We start from the raw sequence: 23,703 nt of genomic DNA on the forward strand, positions 1-23,703 counted from the left end.
TATTAATTATAGTAAACTTCCTATAGCATTAAGATATAAATATTGTTAAGCAGTGTTAACTCAAATGAACACATCACAAGATAACTTTTAAAAATTCAATGTTGCAGTATCATAAGTTATTAAATTATAAGTTATGAAGCTTAAATTTATAGCAAACTTTTATATAAATTCATTTTTTTAAATATTGAAGTTTACACATTATGGCATTACACCAACAACATACTCAAGTCGTTAACAACAACAACAACGGTAACAACACTTTTTTTGATTTTTATTATGAATTGGGCCATATTCTGGTCAAACCAACATCATTTTTAAAGGCATCATCAGTTATTCTAGCTTCGCTCGAAAATGTTATATCAAAATAAGATGGCTTTCCTCTAAGAATACTTTATATTTTTAAAAATTTGTTTTAGCGCTTTTTATGTTAAGACGAAAAAGAATTCTCCAAAACTTTTATTTAGTCATTTTTGTTTCCAACCTGTTGAACCTTTTAAACCATTAAATTTGAATTCATTTGAAAGGGTTTGATAAAGATTACTTTTCTTATTTTACTTTTATTTTCTTTAAAGAACTTTTGTCTTTAATTGTAACAAGTAATATAAAAGTTGATACTAAAAACATACAAGTAGGGGAGGATTGGTAAGGGATTATTGGGAAACTGCTGTTGAGACGATCCAGTGCGAGTGTTTGCGTTAACAAACATTGGCACTAAATTAAGGTTAAAAATTTTGGGTACAAAAGTAAATTTTTGGTACTTTTTGAAAGTTCTTTAATAAACACACTTGCTATTGCAAGACATTAGGTAGTTAAAGAAAAGTAACTAATAACGATTTAGTATCTATAACAAACTATTTTTTTTATTTATAAACACACATAATTATTGTTCATTCAACACTTTAGTCCAGTTGCTCAGCTTGGGGAGGAATGGGCCATTTCTTCATAGGTGGGAGTGAACTGTGGCTCACTTGTACTTAGTGTAATTTTTTTTTAGTGTATGTTAAAAAAGTGTTGTCTACGTTAAAACATCAAGTTTGACTTGTATGTATAAGTATTTCAAGTGTTACAGCGAGTGTGTAGAAGAACAACTTTAAAAACAAAAACTTCCAGTAAAGATATGAAAAAAGCAATAATTTTAATTCAAAAAGAAAAAAGTATTGTAGATACAGCAAAAACTTCTAACATCTCATATGCAACGTCGTTTTTGGCAAAAAATGCTAGTTGATGATAATATTAGATTAACTCCGAACTAAAAGTTCACAGATGAGTAAGAGTTAGAACTAAAATAATTTATTCTTGTTTAAGAATGTTTTATGGCCTTCTAATGAAAGTATAGCTTTTGAGATGGCAAACATGACTTGTCGTTTGGAACACCTGAAGGATGTTCTCTTTCTAGAGCACATCATTTAATGTCTATAATGGAGCTACACTTTTTGATAAACTAAATGAAGTTCTTGCAAGGTCACTAACATTCACAAATAAAACACAGATTTTTAACCTTGATGAAATTGCAGAACCAACAAAAAGTATGGTAATTTTCAATAAATTGTGCATTTTATTAGTTTTTTTTAAGAAACTATTTGATTTTAAGGTTCTTGCAAAGAAAGTTGTTTAAATGGTCTGCAAAGTTACAAGTGATCAAAGAGGAACCCTTATCACAACTTGCGTAATAATTAGTGCATCTGACACAATATCTCCCATCAGTTCTTATTTTTCCCAGAGTGAATTTCAAGGAGTATATGTTGTCAGGAGCTCTTTCTGTATCTCTCGGACTTGCATGTAAAACATGCTGGATGAATAGTGAAATTCTTTTAGATATTATGAATCAATTTATAAGATTTTCATCGAGCACTATAGAAAATCTATCGTTACTAATATACGACAAATGCAAAGCTCATTAATCCATAGCAGTATTAAATAAAGCAAAGCACCATGGATTGACTATTTTGACATCACCACCCCATTCCACACACAGGTTACAGCCTCTGGATGTGGGTATAGTGAAGCAATTGAGTCGTGGACGCTCCACAATCCTGGAAAATAATTTACAATTTACCAAGTAGCTGCATGTGTAGATCTTGCTTTTCAAGAAGTCATAACACTTTCTAACATTATAGCTGCATTGAAAAAACATGTATATTTCCTTATGACAGAAACTTTTTTAAATATATTGATTTATATATATATATACTTTTTTGTAGTTATTTTAGGTGCTCCCAAAAGTCCTTACGATCTTATCACAAAGCACCGCGGGAGAGCATTTAACAAGTAGTTCACGCCGCCTTCCGTACCAATGTTGCTTGTTGGGCTAGAGCTGCCATCAAACCTCGACCTCTAGGTTCTGAGACAGAACTCTAACCAATGCGCCACGGCTGCTCAAATATGAATGCAGTTCTGCGACAAACAGATCTTTTGATGTTAAAAATAGTTGCATAAGAAATAACGCAGACATCACATCTTAAAACTTAGCTCATCCATATCTTTCAAAAGTTGGAAACCCCACTACTTTTAACATTAAAGATTTGAAAACATTGCGTTCTCCACCTCTTTTTAATTTAAATAAACTAGTTGATACTAATGTTGTCATACTTGATTCGTCTATATCGACAGATTCTTTTGTCAGCCCTAAACAATTTAGATGCTTTCTTAAATCTTAAAAAAAGAATTGTAAAGAAAGGAAAAAAGGAAGGGTCGATCTATGACTGCCACAGACACTCCTGAGAGAAATCGGGTTGAGAAAGGATCCTGCAATAAAAAATTATTCAAAATTACCAAGGAAACATAAGCCAGTTTACAAAACAGTAATAAAAAACCACTGATAATTCAGTAATGGAGCATTTAGAATTCTCAGATAAAAACGGTTTAATAATCCTAGACAATAATGTTTGTGATTGTGATATTAACCCTAAAAAATAGGACCTTTTATTAGTTAAATTTGAAACAGCAAAAAAGATACGTATTGTATTAGAAAGGTTATATGTTCAAGTTCTGTTATAGAAGAAGTTACAATTAGTTTTCTTCGCAAAAAAGATAGTGTTTTTAAGATGCCCGAGTCACCTGACATTTTTACTGTCTCTCAAATGGATGTTAATTTAATATTTCCTCAACCAAAATTTTACGGAACTAGTAAAAAGCATTATAAGTTTGAGGTTGTGCTTTACTATATTATTATTCGTTAACCATTGATTTTATTGCTTTTATAATAGTACTATTATAATGTTACAAACAGAGTTTCTGGTTTTCTTAATATTTGTCATTTATTTTTTGACATTGCAGTTGTTTTTTGTTGTAGTTAAGACATAAGTAATACAGAATGTGAACAAACTATTATTCTTGTAGTTTATAAATTTAATTTTATTAGATGGGTTTAAAATAATGTTAAAATTTATTCTTACATTATTACTTAGTTGCAATGTTTATTTGTATAAGATAAGATTATTATTTATTTCGTCATTTTACACATTTTACAGTGTTAGCTATAAATTTAAACTAATATATATATATAAAAACAAGCTAACTGGGGCAGTTAGAAGTAAAAATGTCTTATCGTGAAATACAGAAAAATACAATAAAATTTTACATCTTCCAATATTATATAAAAGAGTGAAATTAATAAATTTGAAAAAAAGTAAAAATTTAAAGGTTAAAAAAGAATTTGAAGTTATAAAATAAATAAATTAAAAAGTTAAAAAAAATTATAATAAATAAATAATTAAAGTTAAATAAGAAAAAAAAAAAAAAAATGAAAAAATTGAAAAAAATTATTAAAAACAACAAATAAAAAATTAAAAATCAGTACATATTCGTATACGTATTCAATACAATATAAAAAAAATTACAATTCGGTACATATGCGGATATATTCAATTCAATATTAAAAATAAATAAAACACATTATAAATAAAAAGTACAAAATTATTTAAATTTTTGAAAAAATGAGAGAATGTACGTAATGTTTAAATTTAGTAAGTGTTTTTTTATATTTCTTTTAAATGTATCAATAGATTTTATTTTTTTCATATTTTCGTCAAGAACCGAATTCAACAAGCGTGGTCCCCCGCATATAGTCGAGAAGTCAGATTTTTTGAGTGATGTTATAACGATGTAGAAATTACTCATTGAGTGTCTTTTTTCATATTTATGATTAATTCGAGTGAAACTTTTAAAAAAATATTTTGGAATCATTTAATTTTGAAGTTTAAACATAAATAACAAGTTATGGTATATATTTAGTTCGTATATGTTTAGCGCATTTATTTTCAAGAGTAACGGCTCGGCATTTTCGTATCTATCTGCGCCAAAAACTAATCGATTTGCTTGCTTTTGTTTTGTATAAATAATTTTTAGAAAAGATGAATGATTGTTTGCCGAGGCAATATTACAATAGTTAATATGACTATGTATAAATGAAAAGTATGAATTTTTTAAAAATAATTTATTCAAAAGATGTTTTGATTTGTACATAATCCCCAGAATCTTTGAAACTTTGTTCTCAACTAGCTTTATTTGCCTTTTCCAATCTAAATGTTCTTCGAAAATTATTCTGAGTATTTTTATTGAAAAAACTCTTTCTATTTTAATATTGTTAATTGTTAGTTCAGGTAATTTAAGTGGAAGGTTCTCGGATTTAGATGGTTTAGCAAACAAAATATATTTCGTTTTTCAATATTTAATGAAAGTTTATTTGCTTTAAACTACACTCATTAAGATATATTAATTTTATGTTTACAAAATAAAAGATATTTTTAAATTTAAGTCAGAAAAGAAATTTGCAAAATATGTGATACCTTACCTAATTAATACTTAATCTGTTTAAGACAAAGTTTAACTTTAATTTTCTGGTAAAGTAAAGTTAATGAATCACTCCTACCCGTTCCTAGGTTCACTCCTACCCGTGTACGGGTAGAAGGGGCTCACTCTTACTTATCCTCCTCTAGAATATTTATGCAAATAAAAAGATGATTAGATAGTTAGATGATTAGACAGCTTTGATACTTTTTTAAGCATTTTTTTCCTGTATAATATTATATGAAACCACATGGTATTATAGAAAACCAAATGAAATTAGCCAGTGTATTATACGCTCCCGTTGCCAAAACACATCTTAATAAAGTTAATAAAATTATTCTGAGTATTTTTATTGAAAAAACTCTCCCGTTGCCAAGACACATCTTAATAAAGTTAGTAAAATTATTCTGAGTATTTTTATTGAAAAAACTCTTTCTATTTTAATATTGTTAATTGCTAGTTAAAAAAGCAGCAAGAGTTTTATGCTCTTCTAAATGGTTATGCGGATCCGCTAATTGAATCACTTAAAATGGGTTCTAAAAAAAAATAGAAACAACAGTCATATCCTCAAAGGGGTTCGGTTTATTCGAAATAAAAAATGTTACCCAGTATTTAAAGAAATTTTCACAGTCACTGATATAGGATACTCAGGAAAAAAGTTCTATAGAATTTCTATAAACATTTGGAACATATGGGCTATAGAAATTCTATAGAATTCTATAAAATTTCTATAGAAAATCTATCAATTTCTTTAGAAATTGCTATAAAACTTTATTTTCTGTGAAATAAAAAGTAGAAAAAAAGTTCTATAGGAGTTTCTGTAGAAATTAACAGAAATTCTATAGAAATTTTATAGAATTCTATAGAACTTCTATAGACCATATGTTCCAAAAATTTATAGAAATTCTATAAAACTTTTTTTTCTGTGTATAGTTATATAGAATTATCGATCGCTAATTTTAATATTAATAGATAAAAAAATTTTATCAAAAAAAGTTTTATCGTGTTTTAAAATTACTTTGATAAAAAACAATTTGGTCAATATCCAAGAAATGCTTTTCTTTGAAGTTCGTTAATTTGTTTACGCTTTTGAAGTTGAATAAAGCAGTAACAAGCTTTTATTAACCTCATTTCTTTTCTTTTTTTTAATTTTAGTATATAACAATAAGTGTTTTTAAAAGCCGACGAAAGCCCTATCCTCTCCCCCCCCCCCCGTCCCTCCACCACCTCGAAGCCCGTGTTGTTATCTTGTATTTGTATTACCTGTTTTATACAAATAGTCAGGATAAGAACCATCAAAACTTGTTATGAGTAAAAAAGAATTTATCATAGAACTATTATTGAAGCCAAGTTGTATAATGATGAATACCTTCAATATAGGCATTCTTACAATTGAATGAAAGTCTCGAGCTGTGGTAGAAAAGTCATAACATACGTTCTAAAAAGTTTTAAACAATGCGAAACACTGCTTCTAACGCTAAAAATGCCCCGCTGAAATCAAAGTTAATCTTTATTTCTCTTAATTTTTTTTTCATCAATAGCTTTACATTTTCTTTTTGTTTATTTGTTAGTTTCTATATTTTTCTTCATGAAGGATACGGCGGTCCTTATCTTCATTACAAGGTTTTTAAATTTTTTAAGACCGCTTTATTCCATAATTAAAACCACTTTATTCCATAATTAAAATCACTATATTCTATAATTAAAGCCACTTTATTCCATTATTAAAACCACTTTATTTTAATATATATAAACTTAAAAAAATTGCCCAAGTTTGACACAAGAAAGAATGACCCGAATTGAAATTACTAACGAAACCAATAAAAATGTTAAAAGACGTTTTGATCTTGAAAAATCTAATAAAGTAATTCAAGAATTAACTAACTTATCCTACAGCTGTGTACGTAAGTTAATTAAAAAAATTAATGATGGCTTACCAGATAAAGAAATATTAGGTGCCAAAAGAGGGCCGAAATTTAAGGAAAGTAGTATAATAAAAAATGAAATAGCAACATCATGGCCTACTATATAACACGGCCGGATTTGTTGCCTTGAACGCAAAAAATTAGTGGGCCGAAAAAACACGAGTTTGAAGTTTACAATGAACCGATTTAACAATCTTAAATTAAACTTTTTTTAATTCAAGTAATACTTTATTTTGCAATGCCAAAAAAGTGTTGTGTTGTTGGTTGTAGAAGTAATTATAAGCGAAAGATTGAAGAATGTTCCAGTAACAGCAACCACGTAACATACAAAACTGTGTTTAGTTTTCCTGATAGCAATCAGTTAGATCTTCGAAATTGTTGGATTAAGTTTGTCAACCGAGCTGATTGGAGCCCCACAGAAAACTCAGTTATATGTATCGATCATTTTGAAGATAAATATTTGAAAAGAGGTAAACGTATAACATTGAATTATTACGAAAATCCTATACCAACAAATATTACCAACCAAAACATCCTATCAAAGCCATCTTTAATTCAATCAACCTCAGCTTTACGTAAGCCCCCTGCAGTTCGTATATATTCTCATCCTTTTCTCGATGAAACATACGATTTTAGAAAACATGATACAATTAAAAGCATTATAGATCTTAATGAAAGTTTTTGTCCAGCAGGATTTTCATTTAAACTAGTTGATAACCTTGTGTTATTTCTTCGAATTTATATCGACGACGGGGATGTTACTCCTAACATTGAGAGTATTACTATTGATAAAGACTTACATGTAAAGCTACATATGAAAAGTACCCTAGTTCCACTGCCCAAATGGTTTAGAGAAGGCAGTGTTTGTAAATTGACCAGTGCCAGTATGCTTGTTAATTTTGTTTCTTATATGCATGAAGTTGCAAAGAACGTATCAAAAAGTGTATTATCAGATTTATATAAATTATCTCTTTATAAACCACAAGGACATCCAATCTACACAAATGAAATCATTAGATTTTCTCTAATGCACAGATATACATCAAAACAGGCTTATACTTTGCTATTAGAAGAGTTTCCACTTCCTTCGTTGTCTTATTTAAAATCACTTTCAAAGGGTGGCATTGATCCATTATCAGGATTATTATTACTTTTGGAAAATGGTAGTATTAGTGCTGACTGTGTTGTTTTAATTGATGAGATGTATTTACAAAAAGGTGTCCAATATCATGGAGGAAGTTTAATTGGTGCTGATGATGATGGTAATTTCTATTCTGGTATAGTTGTGTTCATGGTGGTTAGCTTGAAAGAATCTATCCCCTTTGTAATTAAGGCCTGTCCAGAATTTCAAATTTCTGGTTCTATGATTAGTTCACATATAGAAGAAACGTTAGATACTTTATATAAAGCATCTTTTAATGTACGAGCTATAATAACTGACAATCATGCAACAAATGTTTCAGCATTTAAAATTCTACGTTTAAAGTTTGGTGAACAAGATAATGAAATATATTTTACTTTTATGGGACACCGGGTTTACAATTTATATGACAGTGTTCATTTACTGAAAAACATTAGAAATAGTTTATTAAATTCAAAACGGTTTGTATTTCCACCTTTTGATTTTATTGAGTTTGATGATATTATTCATGTTGAAGCTGGAGAAATTTCTTGGAGTTTATTGCATAATGTTTATGAGAAAGATGAATTGTTACCTGCTAACTTAAAAAAAGCTTTCAAATTGTCTGCCCAAACTTTACATCCAGGAAACAACAAACAAAGTGTTCCTTTAGCTTTAAATATTTTTGATGAAACCACCTCTCATCAGCAATCATCAGCTATTTTCCAAACGAAACTGCAGCTGCTGGATTTCTAAGGCTTATTAATATTTGGTGGACTATTTCTAATTCAAAGGTAATGTTTAATACAAACAATAGGATTGGTAATGCAGCTATTCCAGGTGACAAAAAGTCACAATTTTTTCGAGTCTTTGCAACATGGATTAATGAATGGAAAAACTTGCAGTTTCAAAGATGTAATAAGTATACTTTATCTGCTCAAACAACTAATGCATTAATTACAACACTGAAGGGTTCTGCAAGTCTGATTGAAGATTTATTTTCAGAAGGATATAAATATGTTTTAACTAGCAGGTTTCAAACTGATCCATTAGAAAGACATTTCAGTAAATATCGACAAATGAGCGGTGGAAGATTTTTAGTCAGTTTACGTGAAGTTCAAAGCTCTGAAAAGATATTATGCATGAAATCCTTAATTAAAGCCAATATCAATTGTTGGACGAGCAATCTTAAACTTGATACAAAAATTGACAAAAATGAACTTTTAATAAAATTGGAAAAATATAGCAATGAAATTCAAGAGAATGAGCTTTGTCATGACTCTTGCGAAGTTGCAATCAATATATCTGGTTACATCACGAAAAAGATTGGGGATAAATATAACTGTTCTAACTGTCTGAAATCATTAAGTTTCAATAAAGTCTCAACAGAATATCTGGAAATTCTTTAACGTGGTGGTTTAACAAAACCTTCCAAAGAATTAGCTAACTATGTTTGTAATGGGTTTATAATTCTGGACACTGTAAAGAAAATGTTATTAAAGTATTCCCATGATATAAAAAATGCATCCTTGCTAGCGCTAGAAAAATATCAACCAAGTGATAGTGATTTTATGTGTATAGAACATGAGGAATGGGGAAGGCATTTGGTAAACACAATTATTACCAACATATATTTTAACAATGAGCAACAAATTAAAAATGGAAACATTAGAAAAAATGAAGTTGCTGCCTTTAAAGTTCGACAAACCAAAAGAGACAAATGAATAAACCCATAACAACATAGTATATGTATATTGTTTTTTTGAGAAACAAAAGAAACTTGACTTGATTAATCTTTTTGTAATATATGTAAATGCTTTCAGTAAATGTGTACATTTAAAAATTATGCTAGTTTTACTAACATTTTTGTTAATTTTAGTTGTTTGAACCAATAATTTTAAGACTAAGATTTTGTAGATTAAAATTGATGGCTAAAATAGATAGTTCATTCGGCTTAATGCAATCATGATTTATTACTAGCTAACTGTTTTAGTGTTTGAAGGTTAAGAATTTTGGTAATAGTAATAATTATAGCTAAGAGCAAATTATTTAAATATTATTAATGTCTTTATAGAATTACCTTCAGGTTTTGATTCAAAAGCTTAAAACCTAAAATCGGCCCACTAATTTTTTGCGTTCAAGGCAACAAATCCGGCCGTGTTATATAGTAGGCCATGGCAACATATTTAAATAATGACAGTAGTTATGTTCAGTAAATTGTCCAAAATTTAAATAATAATGGAATCAATTGCTCACAATGTTATGTAAGTAAAATTTTAAAAAAAAGGGATATACTAAAATGAGGCTAACTAAAGTACCAATTGAAAGAAATTTTCCGAAAATTTTAGACGCCAGGCAAATATTTGCAAGAGAATTAGAAAACTATAATTATGACCAATTAGTATTTTTAGATGAAACAGGTTTTAACCTGCACACCACTTCTAATTATGGATATACATTGGTAAATCAAAAAGCATATATAAAGCTATTACTGTCTCAGCCAGCAAAGGTGTAAATATTAGCTTGATGATGGTTATTAATATTAATGGAAAAGTTTCTTATGAAATAAGTGATGGTGCTTATAATTCAAAAAGATTTAAAAATTTTATTACACAAAATCTTATTTTATATTTCAGATGCAATCCAAATCACGTTCTTATCATAGATAATTGTAAATTTCATCGCAGCAGAGATGTGTTGAGATTATTAAAATCGGATTATGTTCAAGTTTTTACCTGTCTGTTTTTCCCAATTGAATCCCATAAATAAAAGATGTATAACTGATATCCAATTATTTATATTGATTTAAATATGGCCATGGAAAATGTATTTTTGTACAATATTTAACTTTTTAAATTTTAGTATCTCTAAATACGCGGGAAACTCAGACTTGATTTTATGGCTATGTATACAACTGAAACTGGATAATTAGGTGGTTAATTAAACTTTTAGGCTTTAAAACCTAATATATTTAAAACTAGAAGGGTTTATTTTTATATTAAAAAAAAATTTAGACTTGGGTTACTTTTTTAAGTTTAAGAACAGGGTACATCAAATCCTGTTAATTTGCTATATATAAATATAAAAATGACTAAGTCTCATATAACAAAACTAAGAAAATTATGTCAAATATGTGGAGAAAATCTTGGGAATCTAAGTGATCTTTTAACAACCCATGTAACTAGAATAGAATTGCATTTTTTTACACGAATCGACAAGGACGACCCAAAGATGCACACACAGAAGATGTGTTACAGATCCTATTCAATAATGAGAAACATGGAAAAAGGTTCAAATACTAATCTTAAATTAAGAACCTGCATTAGCAATAGCAAAAAATATAAATGAGTTTGGTTCAAAGTAAATAAAGAAAGGAAACTAAAAACAACTGTAAAAGGAAGGCCCTTCATTTTTGCCAATGAAGAAATTTGGACTTGACAAGAAAGAAATAACATACAAGCTAAATTTTCATCTCTACCAACTTTAAGTCTAAAAATACAAGACATTAACTAAAACTTTAACCCACATGTACATCTTTTTGTATGTTGTATTTGTAATGGTATTATGTATAAGTCAGTTATTTTAAAAAACTGTCTGAATTCGTTTTACGCACGTTGTATACTACCACTAATCAAAAATAAACTGTTATCTAAAAGAAAATGCTCTAAATGCTCCTTTTCAATTTCAATTTATGGATCCTTTAGCAATGTTATTGAAATGATAAATAACACTCAAGAAGAATGTAAGCAACATTGTGGTGGATTCTTTAAAGTGTCACAACTGTCAGAACGCATAAATCATCAAATTTTTATCAGACTCCAATACCAATATCCTAAACCTTGTCAACATCATCATCATAATAAAGTCTTTCAGATATATTTGCATTAAATTTAAAAAGTGTTATCACGAAGGATATTGATGTTGTTGTACTTCATGTTATTAAACAAAAAAAGTTGCAAATATTTGGCAGTAAACAACCAAACACTTGACTGCGAAGAGTTTAACAAATATATTGAGAATCAACGTCAAATAAAACAACTTCAGATAAGTACTTAGGATTTTGAAGATAAAACACAATGCTCATAACAGAATCATAACAGAAGCACTTAAACTCACATGTTATCTCATCCTGAAAATGATGAATATATGAAGTTAGTATTTGAACCACACATAATTCACTTTGAAGAGAAAAAAAAAAGAAAAGATAAACATTTTAATTTTTATTGTTCACTAAAAATATAAATCATAAATAATACATTTTATTCGGATTATGATATGTTATTTATAATTTTTTATGTTCTGATATTTTGTATTTATATCTGTATTTGGTATTTATATGAGAAACAATCGCCATATTTATATTCATAGATCTCAGAATTGAAAATAATGAAAGAAACTGACAATGTAAAGATGTCATTTGGTTCACTAGATAAAATCAACAAGGTATTTAATTTGTTAGGAGTGCAAAGACAAGCATACCATGGAAAAAATTTTGTTGGTAACCATGTTAACAAAATTTTAAATGTATATATATATAGTTCTTAAATATAAAGTAGTATATTCATTTATTCCAAATTAAAAAAAAAGTATATTTAAATAGATATAGTCAGTATGTATTTGTTTATATGTATATGTATATCTAATATATATACATGAAAAAAAGGGTGAATAAAAGTGTAATTTAACATATATAACTTATTTTATTTAAAAAAAATTTGATGGAATGTATTCTCGAACTATGCAACTCAATACCAAAGCTTATAGTCAAACTTGGGTTCAACAATACTGTAACCATTAGCGAGACAAGGTTTTTTCAAACCAAGACGATACCGAGACGAGAAGTTAGTACTTCTCGTTTCGGTATCGTAAAATTTCTACTGCTCCCTCGATTGATTTCCACTGTGATGCAGTGATAGTCTTTGAAGAAAAAATATCTTCATTTGCACATAAGCTAATAATTGCACTCTTTAGATGTTGGACAGAAACCATGCAATCCAGTTCACTATTCCATCTTGTGTCAACAGATTGGCGTAAATGTCTAAAATTGATTCCTCGAGCGTCTGCTTCTGATTCAAGCAACTCAGCAACTGTTGACTGGTGAGTTGAAGAAGCCAACTGTTGACTGGTGAGTTAGATAAGCCAAATCTTTGCATGTTTGCAACGCATCATCCATTCCAGCAGTCATTCCAAATGAGTCTTGAACTGCACATTGCAAAATATGATTGTTGCACAAGTATTGGTCAAGGCGCTTTGACAATTTCACTGCATGTTTCATGTTTCTTGCCTGGTCGTTCACCAGTACATTGGCAAATCAGCAGGCAAATTTAGTTATTCTAAGAAAGAATCCGGCTTTCATTCAATTAAGATACCTGTGTGTCTGCCTGGGAACTGTTGGACATGGGGTGTCCAGTGATGTAGTCTCCAATTTTCGTCATTAGCATGAAAAGTCCAAGAGATGTATCTGTCCTGAGCTCTAGAAGTCCAAAGGTCAGAAGTAAATGCAGCACTTTTTAGATTTGGCGTAATCTCCGTTATTATGCTCTTCATTCCAGTTTGAACTTCTCTTGACCGAATTGAAAGCTTTCTTGAATATGCTGTTCTGTGATGAAGGCTCAGTTTAGGGTTTGCAATGTTAAACAATTTCTTGAAACCTCTTCCTTCGACTGCTGAAAAGGATGCCAGATCAGTGCAAAAGTAATCCAGCATTGCAGAGTCAAACTGTTTTTGAATGGAATTGCCTTTGTCATATTTAGACTTTGTCTCAAGCATTTCGACCATGGTTCGTTATTTCTTCTTAGGAGGAGGAAGAAAAGAGTCGTCACTTTTTTCAAAATACTCAACGTAATCTTGGCTGTGTTTTTTTTCGAGGTGACGATGAAGTCCGCTTGTGTTTCCATCTTTTGTTTACAAAAACTTTTTGCAAGCCTTGCATTCAGCACCGTCACTTGTTTTTCGAAAATATCTCCAGATTTTGTTTTTTCTTGGTGACATTTTTGATCGTTGAAATGAGGCAAGAATATTTCTTTTCAATATGAACAATATGTGTCAAGTTGAGTTCCACTGGTTAACTAATGAAATTATGTCGAAAGTGCACCATTTTGTACAAAAAGTTTTTGTATTTAAAATCTAATTAAATTTTTTTATATAGATTTTTAAAAAAAATCTAATTAAAAAATCTAATTAAAAATTTAATTAAATACTTAATTTGTTTTTGCCTAAAACAAACTAAATTTTTAATTAGATTTATTAAAATCACGGAGTCAAATTATTAATTAATTAAAAAAACAAATTATTAAGCATTTTGTAAATTATAATAATTTTTAATTTGGAAAATAATATAATATTTAAGTCTCGTTCTACTTCTCGCGAGAATTTTCTATTTCTCGTTTCTCACGAGAAGTCCCATTTCTTAAGAGAAACGAGAACGAGACGAGATCTCGCTCATGGTTACAATACTGACATAAACAAAGAAACTATTGAACTTTGTCAGGACTTTGAGTTCCTATTTGATTGGTTTGGGATTTTCCACAAGCTTATTAACTTCTGCAAGCATTTCAACAAAGAAAACATTCAAAATCTTGGTATGATATGTATTAATATTATTATATAAATGTTAGTGTATTTACAAACAGTGTGCTCAATGTTCTAAAAGAACAGAGCAATAATAAATTAGTAAAAACACTTATCTTTTTTTTGATTACTTCAACACTGTGTTTCACCATCAGTAGGTTCATCAGGAAGAATTCCTAATATTATTATATATACATTATTATTATTTGTTAAATTTGATTACAACGGCAGCGTATAAACTTTTTGTTTTGAATATATTTTTGATGTTATTATATATTTACAATATTTAATAATGTAAATTACACCTGATGTTGCTGACCGCTATAGGTCAGCGAAATATTGTAAATATATAATAGCATCAAAAATATTTTTAAAACAAAAAGTTTATACGCTGCCGTTTTAATCAAATTCAACAAATATAAAAATGTCGTATAACAAGAATATGATTTTAAAAGATATTATTTTTATTATATATTACCAGAAAATCAAATTGAAGATTTTATAAAATACTTCAGTGATAATTGGCCAAATGATTCAATTAGACTTAAGCTTCATATGCTTAAATATCCATGCATCTTTTATTAAGAAATGGGGAGTAAGACTTGGTACTTATGGAGAACATGGTGCAGAGAGTATTCATGCTGACTTCAACAGCATGAAGAGTACCTACTGGCACATGAAAGGAACATGTAAACTCAAAAGTATAATGGATAAGCACTTAATAAAAAAAGATCTGCCTAAGAAGAGAAAAATTGCAGATACTTAAAATAATTTTATGAAACATTGCAAAAGGGTTTTCATACATTGCAAATGGGTTTTCAGAATATAAATGGAGTGTTATGGCGTAAGTATTACTTCTGTCAGTATTTTTAGACCTTTAAATATAAAGAAAAATTATAAATTTTTAAAAGCATTAAGTTATACCAAAAAAAAGTAACCCAGTTATAATTTTAGTTTTAAAGGATTCATACATTTCTATATTTAAAAAAAAAACTAAAGGTAGTGAGTAAAAAATTTACAACTTTAAATATAGACCATAATTTAAGCACAGGTTAAACTTTCCCAGAAAAACAACAAAGTTTCACTTTAGTTTTTTTTCCACATCTTTTCTCCTCCTAAAATTATTTATACTAGCTTTAAGTTTTGGTAAAACCTAACATACCAAAAACATTTTTTTGACATAATTTCTTAGAGATAATTTAGCATTATCCACAAATAATTAAAGTTTGAAGTGTATACAATTTTAGTAGGAAATCCCTTTGTAACCACGATCGTTTCTGTTTACAAACTTTTGAACAAAATATGACGCATGCGCGTGTTAATAGTCCATTACTAAACCACCGTGGGTAGTTTTGCAAATTTTTACGAGGATTACGAGGCAATATTTATTGTTGGCGTTGTCATGAAATTCTTTCATTTAAAAATAAATATTGAACTTAAAAAATTTTTTTAATTTTTTATAATTTATTTGTTTTATTAAATAAAGTATTTATAATCTTGTAATAAAATGGTTTTAATTATGAATTAAAGTGATTTTAATTATGGAATAAAGTGTTTTTAATTATGAAATAACCATGTAAATGTGTAAAAAAAAATCGTTCACATTTCCATTTAAACTTATTTAGTAACTTTTTTCATAATATATTTTTAAACTATTAGAGTTTATAAAGATAAACAATATTTATTTAAACTTAATTTAAATTTAAAGATAAACAATAATTCAAATTTTACATGGATTATTATCATTCTCTCTTTTAAAATATAATATACTCATTATCGATTTTTTTGTGTTTAACAAATAATAAAAAAATCAAAAAATAATAACGACTCACGGACTTTATTTATATCTTCTTATCTAAACAATTTTTATGGCAATAAAGTTACCTTTTCTAAGCATAAGTTTATCTTTGCTTAGAAAATATATTTGCACAAATATATTTAAATCATTATCATAATGATTTAAATATATTTGTGCAAGTCATCTTTATTTTATTTTAATAATGCAGTAAATGTAAAAAAAAACAAAAAAACAACGGTAAAACGAAAGTATCAACCTACTTTGGAATTATGTTAACGCCTTCAATCCAATTTATATATGTTTTTACTTTACCTGATGTTATCATACCGATCCCTAACAAAATAATACAATAAATACTTTACATAAGATTTGTTAAAAGTTAAATGATCTTTAATACTACTGTTATAATTATAGATATGTTATAATCATTTATATATAACAGGTTGTAACACCTGTTGTTTTATCACATTTTATTTTAAACTTATACCAACCAGCTGTTGGGTTATATTTTAATTTTTTACTGCAAATTACACATTTCTATTCGGACAATGGACATAATCATTCTTTATTAAACTTGAAGGATATTCATTCACACAAAAAACATTGTCTTTTGACTGTGCAAACCAAACATACTGGTTCACACTATGGTTTCATAATTATAATAAGACCTTGATAGTAAATTTTACGTATATATTAATACATTTTTAAATGATTTAAATATTCATCTCTAATCCACAATTTTTATATAAAATATGCAAGGAAAAGTAATGCACACAATGTAAAATAACTTTTAAAAAATTTGTGTACAATGCAAATTCTTATAAATTTTTTGTAAATTGTAAAGCATAAAATCTTTTGTTGTTTTTACTTTTATTACATTAATACTTTTATTAAAGGTTTTTAAAGAGCTTTCCCACAAACAAATCCATGAGAAATATAAATTTTATTTTAATACCGAATTATTAGTAAATTTGAGTCGGCAAACTTTAATATCTAAATTTCAACATAACTTCAACATTATTTCAAAGTTTATCCTCAACGTTAGTTCAACGTTTATTTTTAGCGTTAATTCAACGTTTATATTCAACGTTAATTCAACGTTTATTTTCAACGTTTATTTTTAGTTAAATATAAACCTTCAAGTAACGTTGAATTTTTCAACTTTTTTTTTTTAACGTTAAACAAACGTTGAAATTTAGATCGTTGTTTTCAACTATATACCAACAATTTCACAACGTTGAATTAACGTTATGTGCTTGCTGGGCTAGTGATTTTCAATTGTTTTTATAAGCAAAAACCCAAACATAAAATTTTATAGTTTACGAATAAAATGAATATAACCAGGATTTATAAGCATGTTAAATAAATAGAATGTATAACCATGTTTACATCCTTCAGCAAAATATGTATAACTCATACCTATAAGAGGGCCAAAAGTCTCATATCTATAAATATCTACATTATAATAATAATTCAATAATCCTTTTTTTTTCTTTTTTAGATTTGACTGATAAAATCGAGGTTATGTTTAAAGTTTGAATAAAATCTGGTTTCAATAAACAGTTTATTAAACAAGTTAAACAGGTTACTTCATGTTCATAATTCAGTATGACTTGTTAAACTTTTTACTAAATGTTATAATATTTTTGTAATTATATTATAGAAAATGTGTTCATAGATATTGATTACACAGGTCGACAAAAAAAAATTTTTTCTGGTGCCGAGCAAACAATTTGTTTTTTGTATAACATTTCTCATTTTGATTTCAAATATGTAACTCTTTTTTTACCATCAGGTCAAGTTGTAAAGATATTTAGGTTCAAATCTTAAGTATTTAGGGTAAAGTCCCTATTATCGTCGAAAAAAAAGTTATTCAAAAGTATGTCAACCTGGTTCTCAAAAGAAGCGTATTTTCATAGAGATTTTAGAAAACATAAATATTTTTCCTTAAAATTTATTGACAAAAAAATTATGTGAAAAAATGCTAAAGACTCTTAAAAAAAAGTCAACAGAATATTATTTACCAAAAATACACAAAATACTTATTTTTATTACAAATGAATAACATTTTTAAAATCTCTATGAAAATACGCTTCTTTTGAGACCCAGGTTGACATACTTTTGAATAACTTTTTTTTCGACAATATTAGGGACTTTACCCTAAATACTTATTATTTGAACCTAAATATCTTTACAACTTGACCTAATGGTAAAAAAAGAGTTGCATATTTGAAATCAAAATGAGAAATGCTATACAAAAAACAAATTGTTTGCTCGGCACCAGAAAAAAATTTTTTTTTTGTTGACCTGTGTTATCTTTAAGATCGTTTTTTTTTGCCTTTGTACGTATATAAATAAAATTCAAAAATTTTTAAAAATATTTTTAAATGAACTTAAATATGAAAGTTATATATGTTATATTATATATATATATATATATACATATATATATATTTATATATATATATATATATATATATATATATATATATATATATATATATATATATATATATATATATATATATATATATATATGTATTTATATTTATAATATATATGTATATATTTCTGATGAGTCTTTATTGATGAAACACAGTGTTAAATGAGAAAAAGTTTTGTTAAGTGATTTTTTACTAATTTATATATATATATATATATATATATATTTATATATATATATATATATATATATATATATATATATATATATATATATATAGTTTTTATTCCAAAGCCAATTTAATGTAATCTTTGAGAGCTTTAATACACTTGCAGCTTCTTTTAATTTCACTGTTTTTTTAAAAATATGTTTTATTGAAATTTTTAAACTTACTTTTTTTATATACCTTTCACATTTATTTTATAGTTGCGCACCATTTTTAAACTTTGTTTAATTTTTTAATTTTTAATGATTTAAATTGTCGATAAGACTGGTAAGAGACGTACCACAGTACGTCCCAATGTGTCCTATGAACTTTATCCAATGCTGCCTCAACCCTGATTTCAGAATATATACCATAAGATTTTTGGGAAAATTTTATGTTTTGTAATTTAACTTTTTTTTTATATTGTATGAATATATTCCTTACACTTAAATTATAAAAATAAATTCCTTAGACAAGTAATTTCCTTAGTAAATCCTTACGTTTAAAAGTAAATATGTGTCAGCAGGACCAGGATCACACTAAATTAAAGCAAAAACTGTCACAAAAGTGGTGAAAAAAGCAAAACTTGACTACGAGGATGCACTAATTTCTCAATTCAGTCGCAAGCAAAATTAAAGTTCACGATAAAATCCATTATCTTAAAGACAGCAATGGATCGGTGACCGATAACATATTTAACATATGTAAGAGACACAATGATTATTTTTATACTGTATTTGACGAAGATCCGCAGTGACCACTACCTAATTTTTTAAACCAATCTCCAACTACTTGCGGTAAAGGAGTTGATTTTATCACTTATGAAATTATCAAAAACAGATTGCATCAACTTAATCCTTTTGAAGTAACAGATCCTTATAGAATCAATCCTAGAGTCTTGAAAAACTGCGCAGAAGATTTTTCTGTCCCTTTAGTGTTATTTAAGTCTGTAATTTTAATTTTCTTTCTATTTGTACACCTTTCGTTGCACATCAATGGAGAAAAGCAGAAGTAACACCTATATTCGAAAAAACGAAGTAAGTTAAAGACAAGTAACAACCAACCAGTTTTCAAAATCTCGGTACTTTGTAAGGTGTTAGAAGGTTTAATCCACAATTGTATTATGCAGCATTGTGTCAAAAACAAACTTATCAATCCAGCTCAACATGGCTTCATCAAGCACAGGGGGTGCACGACACACCTATGAGAATCTCGGGATTTTGTTACAGATGCCATCAATCAGGGTTTTACAGTAGACGTAATTTTGCAAACTTTTCAAAACCTTTCAATAAGGTACCGCACAAAAGGCTCTTATATAAACGGAAGGCATATAGCAGTCACAGTCAACTATATAACTGGATAAAAAATTGGTTGAAAAATAGAGATCAACGTTTCAAAATAGATAATACATTATCGCCAAGGAAAAAAGTGTTTAGCGGAGTACTTCAGGGTTTGGTTTTAGGTCCTCTCCTTTTTATGATTTACATTAACGATTATCCTGGACTTAATTTTGAGTCATATAAAAATGACAAACGACAGAGTCATATAAAAAGGACAGATGGCAGCAAGATCATAAATATGATCAAGTCTAAAAATTATATCTTCAAAAAGATCTCGCCACTGCTGTTAATTGGTCTAAAAAATGGCTTATGCCATTTAACGTTAAAAAAATGCAAAGTTAGGCACATAGAATAAAAAGAACACAAAAAGAGCTAAACCATACATATACATTGGAATCACAAAATGGTCATTGCAAACAACTTAAAACCACAGCAAAAGAATGCGATAACAGTATAAAGTTGCATTATTTTGCTGTGGGTTATAGTATATAATAATCTTAAAGTGAAGTTACAAGCTAAGCACGCAGCTGCAGCTGGAAATAGAGTGCTAGAGAAATTTAAAAAAGGATTCAGAAGTTGTGGTTTAACTCTTTGGCGTTTCCGATATACTACTTATATCCAACCATTATTAAAATTTGCCGTCCCAGCGTGGTCTCCTTATTTCATAGGAGATACACAATATAAAAAATTCAAAATTGAACCACAAAGTGGATTAAGTCACCTCAAATACGAGGAACGTTTAACACGGCTTAGTTTGACTACCTTTGAAAAACGCCGCACGCGAATGGACTTTATACAGCATTATAAAATAATTAACTAAATTGATTTTAATCAGCTTTACCAGAAACCATCGCATCGAAGATCTAAGTACAGTTTCAGATTAAGCAGCCATGCCTTTGAACTAGACGACATTATGAAAGACGTAATTTTTTCATTAATCGAGTAGTTAAAAAATGGAATTCTTATTAACTATCAAAGTTAACGCACCATCACTCAACTGTTTTAAATGCTTTTTAATTTGGCTGACGCAGCTATAATTGCAAATTTTGTCAGAAAAGAGGGGTCCTTGTCTGCCTCTCTCCTTCAATAATTAGAATATGCATTTTAGATAAATTCTTACCACGAATTGTTTTTACTGTGCATGATTTCAATAAATTTGTAAATAATAATTAAGGATTATTGAATAAATAAATATATAAACGGATTTAAGCAAATGATTTAAAAAATATAATAGTTACCAATGCAATACTGTTTATATTTATTTATTTATAAATTATTTAAGTAACGAAAATAAAATACATTAGTGCTTTGATTAAATTTTTGCAAAATTTTGATGAAGTTAGTGGATTTGTACGGAAATATTTGATAATAAATGTCTTGTTCCGCATTATCATAAATTTATTGCTACAGAAGATAATTACATTCTAATCGATAAAAGTTAATTAAACAGAGCTCAAAAGTCAAAAAAAAATGTAATTCAAAAAAAGTGATTAAAAATTTTTTTTTACAAAAGTAATTAAAAAAAAAAAAACAGATTCCAGAAGAAAACACTTATTTTGTGAAAACTTAATTATTTTGTTTTGATTTCAATGGAAAGATAGATAAAATTAAAATTAAAAATTAGAATTAGAAAATTAGATTAATAATAAAATGTTTGAAATAAAAATGTCAAAGAATAATGTTTTGATGCTAATCGTTACCTTAATATACCAAAATATCACAATAATCATGACACACAATACAATACATGATGTTAGTGCCACTGGGGATGTTCTTGCTCCTGAATAATTTAGCATGAGAATATGATAATGAAAAAATTCACACCGTAAGAGTACCTTTAAAATAAACTCCCACTAAAGCCTTTTTTTAAATTAAATAAAAAATTGGGTTAAAATGTTCCGAAGAAGTTTAGAGTGAACCTCAAGTACAGTCTTACTTCGTACTTTAGTCAGTCCTACTTCGTACTTTAGTTAGAGTCCTATATTCATAGTCAACCTCAAGCACATTTTTAAGAAATTTAAACTTAAATTACTGAGAGATTCCAGATGATATGTTATAAAATCTTATTCATAATCAAAAACCTCTTTACAAAATATATTGGATTATTCAAAGTAGGTAAATGTGTTTAATTAGGTTTTGTATACAAAATCTTTGATTACACACTCAAGATTTTTCTTCTTGGATAAATATAATGCATGAAGAAATTTTCTAAATTGCAAAATTCAAAACTTCCATTCTTCATGATTAATCAACTTATGAATAAGATAATTTACGAACAATAGGTCTGAACTCGTGAATTCAAACAGAGAGAAAAAACTTTTAAAGTTATTTTATTTAGCTTCTAACGCGCAATTATATATAAAGCATTTTTTTAAAACTTATGTACCCAATGAGCATGGAACCTAAAAAGAACGTCTTTTGACCATTCAGAATTTGTCCATAAACGTTTAAAAGACGTTCAAAGACAATCAAAAGATGTTCCAAAAACGTCCAAAACTTTTAAAAGTTTTTTTTTGCGTCTCTTTCCTTACTGGGGTGTTATAATAACTTTATAGGTTGTATTATATAAGTGTTTTGTTTTTGAATAAAAGGATATTATCTTTATCTCTAAAAGGATATAATTTCTATAAAAGGATATCATCATAAGGATATAATTTTTGTTATTTATATAAAAGGATATTATCTTTATCTCTAAAAGGATATCATATATTTCTATAAAAGGATTTCATATCATCATATGGATATAGTTTCTATAAAAGAATATCATCATAAGGATATAACTTTTATATAATACGATATCATCATAAGGATATAATTTCTATAAAAGGATATCATCATAAGGATATAATTTCCCTAAAAGGATTTTATCATAAGGATATAATTTCTATAAAAGGATATCATCATAAAGATATCATCATTATCATTATAGTCACAATGATGAAAATATTGGTAAATAATCAAGCTCAATTATTTTTTCTATTTCATTTTTTCAATAAAACTTGTTTGCTTTTCTTTCATCGTTTATTGCAATTTTTTCTTTTGCAGTTTATTGTTTATATTTAAATCAATACTTAAATTAAATCTATTTTAGATTATATTCAATAGATTATATTCATTTTTGATTTTATACTGATAAAAAGTTTTTTCAGTTTAAATGACTCCTTGTTTCGTTAACATTTTAATACGCAACTTGAACTCTCTGAAGATAACAGATTTTTTACAATTTCATAAATATTCAAACTTTTTAGAGTTTGCAGTAGCAAAATAAACTGAAAAAATAGTCATTAATTTTCAGTGCAACAGCCAGATAGGACAAACTTGTACCATACAGATGTTGACGCTATTTAATGGAATATGAAATAAAAAAGAAAGTGCTCATTTTAATACATTTTATGCTTTCAATATAAGACATTTTTTAGGTATAAAAAATAATTTTAATAAAGCGAGTACACGAAATAGGTGTGAAAGTAGAAAAACAACTTAAAAAAGGTGCTCATCAGCTTTTATTTAGAAC

At 27.6% G+C, this 23,703-nt stretch overlaps 2 long non-coding RNA genes across 11 annotated transcripts in view; one reads left to right on the top strand and one right to left on the bottom strand.

Annotated features, from left to right (window-relative positions):
- LOC136091297 (uncharacterized) overlaps nt 1-16,535 on the bottom strand; it is a 42,919-nt gene extending 26,384 nt beyond the window's left edge. The window contains exons 1-2 of the long non-coding RNA XR_010643886.1: nt 16,462-16,535; nt 16,236-16,258 (exon numbers count right to left, since the gene is read on the bottom strand). This is a non-coding gene — a long non-coding RNA (uncharacterized LOC136091297). The remainder of the gene's footprint in view (nt 1-16,235; nt 16,259-16,461) is intronic.
- LOC136091296 (uncharacterized) overlaps nt 1-23,703 on the top strand; it is a 55,528-nt gene that overhangs the window by 8,491 nt on the left and 23,334 nt on the right. For 4 of the 10 annotated variants that reach the window (XR_010643878.1, XR_010643880.1, XR_010643876.1 and 1 more), the window contains exon 2: nt 17,703-17,785. This is a non-coding gene — a long non-coding RNA (uncharacterized LOC136091296). Of the gene's footprint in view, nt 1-181; nt 250-12,201; nt 12,277-17,702; nt 17,808-23,703 lie in introns of those variants that run through there. The other 6 variants (XR_010643879.1, XR_010643877.1, XR_010643884.1 and 3 more) reach the window with 4 other exon arrangements.

This window comes from Hydra vulgaris, chromosome 15 (genome assembly GCF_038396675.1).
Source record: "Hydra vulgaris chromosome 15, alternate assembly HydraT2T_AEP".
Taxonomy (NCBI): domain Eukaryota; kingdom Metazoa; phylum Cnidaria; class Hydrozoa; order Anthoathecata; family Hydridae; genus Hydra; species Hydra vulgaris.